The following is a 13,720-nucleotide window of genomic DNA, read 5'->3' as shown; positions in this document are numbered from 1 at the left end:
TGCTTTCTAACAAAACTAAATTTTGCTTGAGTAATCCATTCTTGTCTACACAGCATGCATTTAGCTCACCCAAACATGATTGTCTGGACCCCCTTCTTAAGGACTTATTTAGGATGCATATGATGCATTGTTCATGGAACATCTGGAACTGTTAGCCATTTTGTAACTATAAGAAGAGCTACCATGGCAAATATGGCATTTAAAAAAAAAATATGGCATATTTAGTATGGCAGAGCCATAAAAGAGAAGACCAAATTCTGATAATGTTATTGTGTTCTACTGGATTAAGTGTCTCCAGAGCTTCTCTGCTAGGGAACAAATTTTCCTTCCGACTTAAGTCAATGATACAGATTTTTAAAGTATTGCTTGATACTGAAGGCATCCTACCTGGTTACAACATCCAGTCATCAAATGGAACATTCACTTGATGAAATTAATTTTATGGATCAATTTGATGAAGACTTTAAAATGTATATTTTGAGGTTGTTTGAAGAAATAAATTTCTTTTATTTAAAACGGGCTAATGCCTGACCTGTGGTGGCACAGTGGATAAAGCGTTGACCATGAACACTGAGGTTGCAGGTTCTAAACCCTGAGCTTTCCTGGTCAAGGCACATATGGGAGTGGATGCTTCCTGCTCCTCCTCCTTCTCTCTCTTGCTCTCCTCTCTGTAAAATGAATAAATAACATCTAAAAATAAATAAATAAAACTTTTAAAAAGGTCTAGGGCTGGAACAGTCATGCTCTCACTGGCTTTTATTCTGTCACCTTCTTCGTTCCACGTTCCCACACAAGATGCCTGGTGAAGCCACAGAAACCGTCCCTGCTACAGAGCAGGAGTTGCCACAGCCCCAGGCTGAGACAAGGTCTGAAACAACCTGACAGTGAATCAGCACCAGAGCTCGAGGAACAAGATGCCACACAGGCAACCACGTAACAAGCCCAGCAGCAACTGAAATCGATGAAGAAACCAATCAGTAAAGCAAAGCAGAGCTGGAATGAAAAAGACTATGTCCAAACTGGGACTTCACAGGTTACAGGAGTTACTAGGGTCACTATCTGAAATCTAAGAATCCCCTCTTTGACATCATAAAACCAGATGTCTAGAGGAGCTCAGCTTCAGATATCTACATAGTTTTGGGGCAGCCGAAATTGAGGATTATCTTGGTAAACACAACTAGTAGCTGCTGAGAAGTTCCAGGTGAAGCTTTCTCAAACATTCAAGAGAACCCAACTTTATAAGAGGAGAGTGTAGAGGAAGAGGTTGATGACATAGGTATGGAAGTTAAGGACATAGAATCGGTCATGTCACGAGCAAACGTGTCAAGAGCAAAGGCAGTTCAAGCCCTGAAGAACAACAGTAATCATACTGTAAATGCTATTATGGAATTAACATTGTAACCATCTAAAAGCGAGGAACCTTTTTTTTTTTTTTTTGGTGTTTCAAAAGCGTTACTGCAGCTTGGTTTGAAATTTGTACTGTTTCTATAATTAACAAAGTTATAGCTTCTTGTGGGAAGAATGAAAAAACCAAAAGTTAAAATTAAATTAAAAGAGCTAGGGCCTTGGCCGGGTAGCTCAGTTGATTAGAGCATTGTCCCCATATGCCAATGTAGTAGGTTTGGTCAGGGCACAAACAAGAATCAAACGATGATTGCACAAATAAGTGACATAACAAATTGATATTCCTCTCTCTCTCTCTCCCCCCCTCTCTAAATTTAATAAATAAATTTTAAAAATTAAAAAATAAAAATGGCTAGGAATAGCATGAAATAAAAACAAATAAAATGACATTTGGTTATGAAAAGGAATTAATTATAAATTCCATATCTGATTAAATATAATAAATTTTTTTTTTTTTGGTATTTTTCTTAAGTGAGAAGTGAGGAGGCAGAGAGATAGACTCCTGCATGTGCCTGACTGGGGTCCACCCAGCATGCCCACTAGTGGGTGATGCTCTGTTCATCTAGGGCTGTTGCTTTGTTGCAACCTGAGCCATTTTAGTGCCTGAGGCGAGGCCATGGAGCCATCCTCAGCACCTGGGCCAACTTGCTCCAATGGAGCTTTGGCTGTGGGAGGGGAAGAGAGAGACAGAGAGGAAGGAGAGGGGGAAGGGTGGAGACGCAGATGGTCACTTCTCCTGTGTGCCCTGGCCGGGAATCAAACCCAGGACATCCACATGCTGGCTGATGCTCTACCACTGAACCAACTGGCCAGGGCTAAGTATAATAATTTAAATAGAAATTCTCCAAGTGGGATAAACTCTTGACTAAATAGAGTAAGAGTTTGAATTAATGAATTGAAATGCCTGACCTGTGGTAGCACAATGGATAAAGCGTTGACCTGAACGCTGAAGTCACTGGTTAGAAACTCTGGGCTTGCCTGGTCAAGGCACATGTGAGAGTTGATGCTTACTGCTCCTCCTCTCCTTTTCTCTCTCTCTCTCTCTTTCTCTCTAAAATAAATTTTTAAAAAATGAATAATTCACCCAGAAATATGAAGACAAAAATTATGTAGGGAAAATATAGAGGACAAATTGAGAATTCCACAAATAGAAATCCCTGATGAAAAGAATAGAAGGAATGGTAGATAAATAATATTTGAATAAATGATACCTGAAAAATTTCCAGTATGGAGAACAGAAATCCTTAGAAAATCATGTACATATTGAACACTGCAAGACAAATAAAGCTAAAACCACACCCTGAAAAAGTTGAGTGAAACTGCAAAACATTAAGAAAAAGGAATTTTTGAAGATACCAAAAAGAAGGTGTGAGGGCAATCTGGCTGTAACATGTCACCCCACTTATCACCAGAGTTGATTCAGCTGATCTGGTTGGCTAGGCGGGTGCCCCTTCCTTCCTCACCACTCCATGTGCGTCCCTCCTGGGATGAAAAGGACAACCTTTCCTGATAGAGGAGAGGACCATTCTTTGGTCAAGGGTATATGAGTAGCTGAACTCCCTTGCTAGAACCTTCAAATAAGCTCTCAAGATACCAAAGAGAGCCTGACCAGGTGGTGGCGCAGTAGATGAGTATTGGACTGGGATGTAGAGGACCCAGGTTCAAAACCCAGAGGTCACCAGCTTGATCAGGGGCTCACCAGATTAAGCATGGGATTATAAACATGACCCCTAAACACCTTTCAGAAGCCCCACTTCCTAATACCCATTACATTCCTCATTAGGAATTCAATACATGAATTTAGAGGGAGGGGGAAACATTCAGGCCATGGCAGAGATGAATTCTAGTTTCCAACTATAGTAAAATGAAATAGACACACTTCTCCCTCCTACATACAGCTAAAAAGTTTGCACATTATACTTAAAATACATGTTAAGAAAACTGAAAAGTGAATTGAAGAAGGTGCAGTAGCTAGGGACTTGGTGAATTGTGACTGCCTTTACTAGACAGGAAAAGGCTGAATTCTGTTTAGGTCACATGAATTTTGTGTTGCCTATCAGACCCACTCAGTCAAACATTTAGACACAGGAGTCACTGGCATATAGATGGTCTTCAAAGCCATGGAAAGGATTCATTACTCAAAGAAAAAATCAGTTGATAGAGAATAGAACAGATATCAGGACTGAACCCTGGGCATTTTATTTTATAGATGTTATTTATTCATTTTTAGAGAGATTGAGAGAGAGAAAGAGAGAGAGAGAAGGGGGGAAGGAGCAGGAAGCATCAACTTCCATATGTGCCTTGACCAGGCAAGCACCGGATTTCAAACCAGAAACATCAGTGTTCCAGGTCAATGCTTTATCCCCTGTATCACTACAGGTCAGATGACCCCTGGGCATTTTAACACTTAGTGATTGAGCAGAGAAGGAAGAAGGAACGCTGAAATAGGAGAAGGAACTAGACAACTATAGTGTCATGAAACCTGAAGGAAGAAAATAAAGCATCTCTAGAAGTTAAGAGTGGTCAACTCAACTGAATGTTGCTGGAAGTTTAAATAAGAAACGCAAGCCCTGGCCAGATAGCTCTTTTGGTAAGAACATTGTCCTGAAGCACAGAGGTTGCCAATTTGATCCCCAGTTAGGACACATACAGGAGCAGATTGATGTTCCTGTCTCTCTTTCTCCCTCTCTCCCTTCCTCTCTCTCTAAAATCAATACAATAAACATTTAAAATAAAATACAAAACCCACAAAATTGACCAAGAGAGACTGGCAACATGGATGTCAGGAAAATCACACCTGAACTGTGGTGGCACAATGAATAAAGCCTGGACCTGGAATGCTGAGGTCATTGGTTTGAAACCCCAGGCTTGCCCGGTCAATCAAAGCAGATAGGCGAAGCAACAACTATGAGTGGACGCTTCCCGCTCCTCCCCCCCCCCCCGCCCCATTTCTCTCTCTCTCAAATCAGTAAATAAAATCTTTAAAAAAAAAAAATCACCTGGGCATGACCTGTGGTCGTGCAGGGGATAGGGTGTCGACCTGTAGCGCTGGGGTTGCCGGTTCAGGGCCCTGCACTTCTCTGCTCAGGGAGCATGTGGGGGGTGGTGCTTCCTGCTCCTCCCCCCTTTTCTCTCTCTCTTTCTCTCTCACTCTCTCCTCTCTAAAGTGAATAAAAAAAATCACTAGGAATTCTCTGAGTTCTCTATTATTTGAAGCCTATAGCACTTATAATGTATGTCACTAAATTATATAACATATTGTATTTTCCCTTATCATACTTTAATCTTGTTTTCAGTTTGTAAGTTTATTGAGAAAAGGAAACTTGCCTTATATATTTATATTTCTTAGCCCTTTGCACAATACTCAAGAGTAGGTCATTGTTATTAACATGTCAGAGTCTTTGCTGTTAGATCAAGATCTTTGCTGTTAGCTTTGACTTCAGTTTTTCTTCTTTCTTTTTGAATGTTTGATATTTTCATAGTGTAGTTATAAATCATTGATTATCCCCATAATTTTTCTTCTAAATTTTTTTCCCCCTTCCTGCTATTGATCTCATACTCTGTGTAAAAGTTTTGGGTACAAAGACTGAAATAAGATAAATCTAATATCTGAATTTCAGTTAGCTTTGCTCATCCATAATATATCATTATACTGCTAATTACAAATTTGAAGTATGAAAGTCTTTCTGAAATTTTCAGATAAATTGTAATAACAATAGTAATCTTTACTTTTTTTTTTTTTTTTGGAAAATTGTAAGTCATTCCAACTATACAGAGATTAAAGTAATAAATACCCACTGTGGACCAAAATAAAGGGTTCTGTGGAAAGTAAACTCACAGGGTGACCTGATCATAAATTCCTAATTGGGCAGGTCATGGTGGGTAGTTATGTCCCAGGCCTATATGTTCCTTAGGAGAAATTTTATCTTTGACTTAAAGCAAGCCCTGTCCATTGTTTCTGTACTTCTGGTTGACCTATTTTTGAAATGCCTCTTTTCAGACCCTTCAGAAACCACCCTCAAAAGAGCATGTAAAAAAAAAACAAAACCCGATACTGGCCAGTTGGCTCAGTGGTAGAGCATCAGCCCTGCATGTGGAAGTCTCAGGTTTGATTCCCGGCCAGGACAGACAGGAGAAGCACCCATCTGCTTCTCCACCCTTCCTCCTCTCTTTTCTCTCTCTCTCTCTTCCCCTCCAGCTTCCAAAGCTCCATTGGAGCAAAGTTGGCCTGGGCACTGAGGAAGACTCCATGGCCTCTGCCTCAGGTGCTAGAATGGCTCTGGTTGCAATGGAGCAATGCCCCAGATGGGCAGAGCATAGCCCCCTAGTGGGCTTGCTGTGTGGATCACATTTGGGAGCATGTGGGAGTCTGTCTCTCTGCCTCCCTGCTTCTTACTTCAGTAAAATACAAAAACCAAACAAAAAGAAAACAAATAAACACGCAATCTTGTTAATCAGTCTGTAATCCACTCCTTGCTTTCTACCACTTTCATGTAACCTTTCATATTTCCTCCTTAATTTCAAAGGCATAAAAGAAACATAAAACTGTTATTCTTTGGAACATGGAGATCTTGCTTCCCAGCAATTGCCATCAGTTTTGGCTCAAAGAAACTTTTATAAAAATTCTCTACAGGTTTGCACTTTTCTTTAAAAATTTTTTTTTTCATAATTATTCATTTTTAGAGAGGAAAGAGAGAGAGAGAGAAAGAGAGAATGAAGGGGGGAGGAGCAGGAAGCATCAACATTCATAAGTGCCTTGACCAGGCAAGCCCAGGGTTTCAAACCAGCAATCTTAGTGTTCCAGGTCAATGCTTTATCCACTGTTCCACCACAGGTCAGGAGTCAGGCTTGCACTTTTCTTATGTTGACACCATGTACACGCAATACCCTAAATTAGCATATGTTAAACATTTTAAAATAAAAATTCAGGTTGTTTTGTTTTTCAAACAAAATTTTACAGATTTAGTTGATGCCAACTTTGGGCTCCTCCTAATCTCATTCATTTCTTTCTCTTTTTTTTAATTAAAAAATTATCAATTGATTTTAAAGAGAGAAGAAGGGAGAGAGAGAAAAAAGGAGAGAAACATTGATTTGTTGCTCTACTTATTTAAGCATGCATTGCTTGATTCTTGTATGTGTCCTGACTGAGGATCAAGCCTGCAACCTTCAAACCTTAGTGTATCAAGGTGATTCTCTAACCAACTGAACTATGTGGCCAGGGCCCCATTCAGTTCTTTCTCTCTCTCTCTCTCTCTCTCAGGTAACTATGATCTTCAAGAGTCTATGTTTTTGCTTGACCTGTGGTGGAGCAGTGGATAAAGCGTCGACCTGGAAATGCTGAGGTCGCCGGTTCAAAACCCTGGGCTTGCCTGGTCAAGACACATATGGGAGTTGATGCTTCCAACTCCTCCCCCCTTCTCTCTCTCTGTCTCTCCCTCTCCTCTCTCTAAAAAAAAAAAAAAAAAAGAATAAATAAATTAAAAAAAAAAAAAGAAAAGGAGACTATTAGAGGTCAAGTTCCAGAAAAAAAAAAAAAAAGAGTCTATGTTCTTCCTGTGCATACTTTTATAAGTTTGAGATATATGTTTGGTGTACTATTAAAAATTTATATAACTGGTGTATTATATATATTCTATTCTAATATGAATCATAATGTATCCTATTGTAGCATTTCAACTCAATGGTATATACTTTATTCACATTGACATCTGTAAATATACTTCATCATTTAACTGTCATATGAAATTCCATTGTAGGAATAGATTACAATTCATTTATTTTCCTGTTGATAGTCATTTAGGTATTTCCAATTATTCACTGCTACAAATTGTGTTGCTATAATTATTAATGGGAATCCTCATGTGTAAGAATTTCTTAAGGTTATATACTTAAAAATAAAATAGCCAGATATCAGATTATGCACATCTTCCTCTTTATTAGATATTGCCAAATTGTTCTCAATGGTGTTTGCACTTTGTGTGTGTGTGTTTTTTTTTTTGAGTGAGCGAGCAAGAAAGGGAGCAACAGGGAGAAACAGACAGGGACAGATAGGAAGGGAGAGAGATGAGAAGCATCAACTCATAGTTGCAGCACTTTAGTTGTTCATTGTTTGCTTTCTCATATGTGCCTTGACTAGCGAGTTCCAGCTAAGCCAGTGACCCCTTGCTCAAGCCAACAAACTTGTGCTCAAGCTGGCGACCTTGGGTTTGGGCTCAAGCCAGTGACCATGGGGTTATGTCTATGATACCATACTAAAGCCAGCAACCCTGCTCAAGCTGGTGAGGCGTACACTCAAGCCGGATGAGCCCATGCTTAAACTGGCAACCTCAGGGTTTCAAACCTGGGTACTCAGTATCCCAGGTCAACACTCTATCCACTGCGACACCACCTGGTCAGAACTGCACTTAATTTGTACTTCCATCTAACAGTCTTTCAGATATCCAGTTCACCTTGTCCTTCCAAATACTTGATATTATCAAATTTTCGGTCTTACCACACTAATGAAAGTTAATATTTTCAGTCCTGGTTGGATAGCATGGTTGTGCATTGTCCGATACACAAGGTTGTCAGTTTGATTCCTGTTCACGGTGTGTACAGAAACAGATTGATGTTTTTCTCTCTTTCTGAAATCAATAAATAAAATTTTTTTTAAATTCTATGATTTTTATTCAATCATGGAAATCATGGAAATTCAGTCATTTCCATGATTGCTAGCAAGATTACATATTTCCTTGGTCATTAGCTTTCCTTTCTCCTGTGATTTCTGAATTTATGCCATTTACCTATTTTTTGGCCTCTCTCTGGTGGGTAAAATGGGGGTCACATACTAAACCTGACAAACTGAGGGGAAGCCTACATAGCCTGCAATCTCAGAGACCAAAAATAGCCACATAGGATGGTCTGAACATACAAATTTCTAACTAAAAGCCATCCCTGGTGAGTAGTCACGTCCTATGCCTGGAGCTTCCTTGAAAGGTCAGTTTTTACCTAAGGGTGCCTGTCTGTTGTCTTTTTGCATCTAAGATAACATACCTTTGAAAGGTCAATCTTCTTTTGCAGCCCCCTCTAGAGCACAATACCACAAAATCTTGTATTGTTATTTCAGTCCAAGCATACCATCTCTAGATCCTGTAAAGGTCAATTATTCACTCACTATCCTGTTCCCACCAATGTAAAAGAAGTACATGGCTCTCTATTTTGCTTTTCATCCAATCGCAGAGATTTCTCCGCTTTACTTTCTCCCACCCTTCTAATCTACCACCAATGAAGTGAATGTAACCCTCCTAATGTCTCCTCCTTTTATTATAATGTATAAAATAAGGTGCAAAACTCCCATTCTCTGGAGCATTTTCTCAATCCATTGAGATTTTGCTACCTGGCAATGGTCATCAGTTTGGGTCAAACAAATTCATAAATATTCTCTAGAGGTAGGTTTGTATGCTTCTTATGTTGATGCTCTTATAGATTTGTGAAAGTTCTTTCAATATTCTGGATTCTAGATATTTATTATGTTTCATTAACAGGTATTGCAAAATCTTCTAATTGTGGCTTATATTTTACTTTTTAGTAAAAAAATATTTTATATAAGTTAAATTTATCTATGTTTTTCTCTATGCTTTAAGCTTTTTTCATCTTATATAAGAAATCCTACAGTAATTCTTCAGAAGATTAAAAAATATTTCTTTTCACTCTTATCAAATTCAAATCCAGTCTCATTGAAAATTGTATGTGCAGAAAGTATATGGAATTTGTTTGGTTAGGTTTTAAAAGAAGATTTCTTTTTATTGATTTTAGAGAGAGGAGAAAGAGAGAGAGAAAGGCAAGGGGATGATTGGGAAGCATCAGCTGGTAGTAGTTGCTTCTCTTATGTGCCTTGACAGGGTAAGACCAGGGTTTTGAACAGGTGACCTCAGCATCCCCGGTTGATGCTCCATCCACTGTACCAGCACATAAAAGGAGAAATTTGGTTTTATTTTTTAATTTAATTTTTAAATTTTTATTTATTGATTTTAGAGAGAGAGGAAGGGGGGTAGAGAGAGACAGGAACATCTGTTCTTATATGTGCCCTGGACTGAGGATCAAATTGGCAATCTCTGTGCATCAGGATTATTCTCTAAGCTACCTGGCCAGGGCAGGAGGAACTTGGTTTTAATGTGTTCAATCTGGTTTTAATGTCTGGGATGTAGAATTCAAAATTTATCATCTTTAGAGACAGTTACCCACTCCAATTTAAGAATTCCAAGCAAGCATAGAATCAGAATATGTTCTCTCTTCTTTTCTGAAAGTAGAAGCAAATAGTCTAATTTTTAAGAATTGCTTTGGTTTTTATCTTAAAAATTAAACTAAATTTACATGCTGATGTATTAGTAAGTTAAAGTTCATTTTTTACTTTTAAAAATTTCTCAGTCCTGGCCCTGGCCGGTTGGCTCAGCGGTAGAGCGTTGGCCTGGCATGCGGGGGACCCGGGTTCGATTCCCGGCCAGGGCACATAGAAGAAGCGCCCATTTGCTTCTCCACCCCCCCTCCTTCCTCTCTGTCTCTCTCTTCCCCTCCCGCAGCCAAGGCTCCATTGGAGCAAAGATGGCCCGGGCGCTGGGGATGGCTCCTTGGCCTCTGCCCCAGGCACTAGAGTGGCTCTGGTCGTGGCAGAGCGATGCCCCAGAGGGGCAGAGCATCGCCCCCTGGTGGGCAGAGCATCGCCCCTGGTGGGCGTGCCGGGTGGTTCCCGGTGGGGCGCATGCGGGAGTCTGTCTGACTGTCTCTCCCCGTTTCCAGCTTCAGAAAAATACAAAAAAAAAAAAAAAATCTCAGTCCTAATCATTGGCTCTCAAACTTCCTGACATTGCTTCTGATTTTCAGTCTCTGAAATATATAATACATATGTGCATACATATAACATACAAATGCCTTTCTCTCCCAAATTTTTATTGATTACAGTTTTGATTTCTTGAATGGGCCCTATTCACTCGCTTAAATTTATTAGGCTTCTAAAGATTGCTCACATAACTTTTAAAAAAATATTTAAATAAGGGCTTTGTTATCAACTCTACTCTGCCTATAATCTTCATTTCTTAATTAAACAGAAAAGGAAAGCTGTAGGGAAATGTTTTCAAAGAGCAAAGCGTTGGTTGTTAAAACAATTTAAAATAATTTTTACTGCACCTGAAATTTGTTCAGAGTTGGTTTAATTTAAATTTGTTTCATACAACCTGACCAGGTACAGCAGATAGTGTTGTGTTGGGACGCTGAGGACCCAGGTTTGAAACCCTGAGGTCACCGCCTTGAGCATAGGCTCATCCTGCTTGAGCGCAGGCTCACCAGTTTGAGAGCGGAGTTGCCAGCTTGAGTGTGGATCATAGACGTGATCCTATGGTCACTGGCTTGAGTCCAGAGATCTCTGGCTTGAAACCCAAGGTCGTTGGCTTGAGCCCAAGATCGCTGGCTTGAGCAAGGCGTCACTGGCTCAGCTGGAGCCCCTCAGCCAGGGTACGCATGAGAAGGCAATCAATGAACAACTAAAATGCTGCAACTATGAGTTGATGCTTCTCATCTCTCTCCCTTTCTGTCTGTCTTCCCCCTCTCAAAAAAAACACATTGTTTCATATAAATAAATTCAGAAATAATGCATGGGTATTAAACTAAAACATTTCCATGCTAATGGAAGTGCTATATGTAGTATTAAGATGGCAAAATATTAATATCGCATTTATATTGCAAGATAAAGAAATGCGGGGTAACTGATAGAATTAAATAGGTTAATAGTTATGAGGTTACATTAGCAAGTTCACTTTATGAAAATTTATTAGATTGAACACTTTTGTCAAGTTTTATATTTATATACTTTTCTGTATGCATATTCTATTTCAATAAAAAGATTTTAAAAGAGACAGATCAACCTAATGCAACATATGGATCCTGATTTCAATAAAAGAGGGTTTTTTAAGCCTTTATTTGCAATTGAGGAAATCTGACATCTTATAAAATTAAGGAACTATTGTTTTAAGAGTAATAGTGGTGTAGTAATGGTTATTTATTTATTTTTAGTCCATATATATATTTTAAAGATTTTATTAATTGATTTTAGAGAGAGTTAAGAGAGAGAGAAGAATGCTGGGGGGAGGAGCAGGAAGCATCAATTCTTTACTTATTAAATTTTTTTTTTAGAGAGCAGAGACAGAGAGAGAGAGAACAGGAAGCATCAACTTCCTTATATGCCATGACCAGGCAAGCCCAGGGTTTCAAACTGGTGACCTCAGCATTCAGGTTGAAGCTTTATCCACTGCACCACCGCAGGTCAGGCAGGAAGTATGAATTCTTAGTAGTCGCTTCTGGAATGTGTCTTGACCAGGAAACTCAGGATTTTGAACTGGCAAGCTCAGCATTCCAGGTCAACGCTCTAACCACTGCGCAACCACAGGTCAGGCTTTTAGTCCTTATATATTTGAAAACACAGGTAAATATTTAATGGACGGAATAAACTGTTATCTGGGATTGGTTTCAAAATAATCCAGCCAGGACTGGATTGCTCAATTTGTTAGAGAATTGTCCAAATATACCAAAGTTGCCAGTGTGATCCTCAGTCAGAGCTCATGTAAGAATCAACCAATGAATGCATAAACAAGTGGAACAATAAATCAATGTCTCTTTCTTTCCTTCCTCTCTCTCTAAAGATCAAACAATAAATAAAGATTTTAAAATGAAAAATATAATAATCTAGTTCAGTGGGGGAAGTAATGGGAAAAAATTGGTCCTGTGTTGGCACTTGTTGAAAATGGATGCATTGGAATTCTCTCCTTCTGTATGTTTGAATTCTCTGTAATGCAATTAAAATGCAAACACATACATATTCATTTCTCACTCTAATAATTTTTCACCTTTACTGCTTTTCTTAATTCACAATCATTTGAAGGAGAAAGGGAATCTTTTGGAAAATTTTCATTACTCTATTTAGACGCAGGATGGCACTCTTTGAATAAGTAATTAGCCAAAGTCCATTTCTCACTGGATAAACTCCTTTCCTTTTACAATGTTGCCACTTCCTAGGGCAGTCTGTCTTAGTTGAGAGTAAAAATTTTTTCAGATAGCTTAAACAGACGATTACTACTCACATCTTAACTTAGTTTTGTGTGCTGGTTGGGTTTATCTACCACCAATTTTTTAAAAATTATGGAAAAGATTCACAACAATTTAAAGGAGGTTTGATGCAAAAACAGCTCTGTGTCCACTCTTTTAATTTTTGATGTTTACAATTATTGCTAGGAGATCAGCCACCTCATGTATGTTAATGTAAATATCTATATTTCCATATGAATCATCTTCATTTAAAACCGACTGCCAACCACAGGAAGTATTTCTACGTTTTAAATGGCACTGAGCCAGATACTACTGATTTAAGGTCAAGATGAGGACTATTGACTGTGGACAGATGCTTTCCCCTTTCAACCTTCAAAAAAGAATGGAAATAACTGTATTCTTGGACGTTCTCAGTCTGATTCATGCCTTCTTTTAGCCAACGATTCATGTATTCAGCAGAAGAATTACACCTACTACCTCCGGTGTAGGAAGAAAAAAAAAAAAGTCAAATGAGCAATAATGTTAGCAGAAGCTTGAAACTTAAGAGCCCGTTTTCAGAAAGGTCCTCCTCCCCACCCCCTTCCCTCCGGTCCAATTCCCTTTTCTGGTTCTGGCCATCGGAAATTGACTTGGCGTTAACTACCGACTGGAATTTCAAGGCGTCAATTCCTCCACCCCCACCCCCCAACCTTGGAAACTCTTAAACATCTTCCTATCCTACACTCAACGGTAGAGACAGATAAATGATGCAGCAGATTCCACCACTGAAAGACAACATTTGTCTTGAGCTATTTTCACGGGTTTTATTTATTTTTTATTTCTGTTTCCGATTGGTGTGCCAGACTTTGTTTGCTTGCTTAGGACATGGAAAACATATTTGGGCATTTCCCCTTACAGTTTATGCCAGTGGCTTTTTACCAGCAAATGAAAGTGAAAGTGCTACGTTGTAGTGGTGTTTTATCCTTAAAGTATGGACTGGCTTCTGGTGTGTAAGGGGGGTGGGGTGGGGTGGGGGGGACGGGAGGGTGGAACTGGAAATCTTGAAGAACCAGTTTTGAGGTTTTGTTTGTTTATCTTGAGATCACAGCAGGGTTCCTGTCCTCTCCCCCCCCCCCCCTTGGGGGTCTGACTTTGGATTTATTTTCTTTTGGGCAGTCATTGAGGTTTCATTCAATGTACTGAATTAAAAAAATACACTCCACTTGTAGCTTTTCCCCGGTTGCACTTTAAAACACCATCCAGT

At 39.2% G+C, this 13,720-nt stretch overlaps 1 pseudogene; it reads left to right on the top strand.

The window, feature by feature from the left end:
* Window positions 1-795: 795 nt before the first annotated feature.
* On the top strand, window positions 796-1,401 carry LOC136389032 (nascent polypeptide-associated complex subunit alpha pseudogene; annotated as a pseudogene).
* Window positions 1,402-13,720: the final 12,319 nt, after the last annotated feature.

This window comes from Saccopteryx leptura, chromosome 1 (assembly GCF_036850995.1).
Source record: "Saccopteryx leptura isolate mSacLep1 chromosome 1, mSacLep1_pri_phased_curated, whole genome shotgun sequence".
Classification (NCBI taxonomy): domain Eukaryota; kingdom Metazoa; phylum Chordata; class Mammalia; order Chiroptera; family Emballonuridae; genus Saccopteryx; species Saccopteryx leptura.
This window is presented reverse-complemented; position numbering and strand designations above follow the sequence as displayed.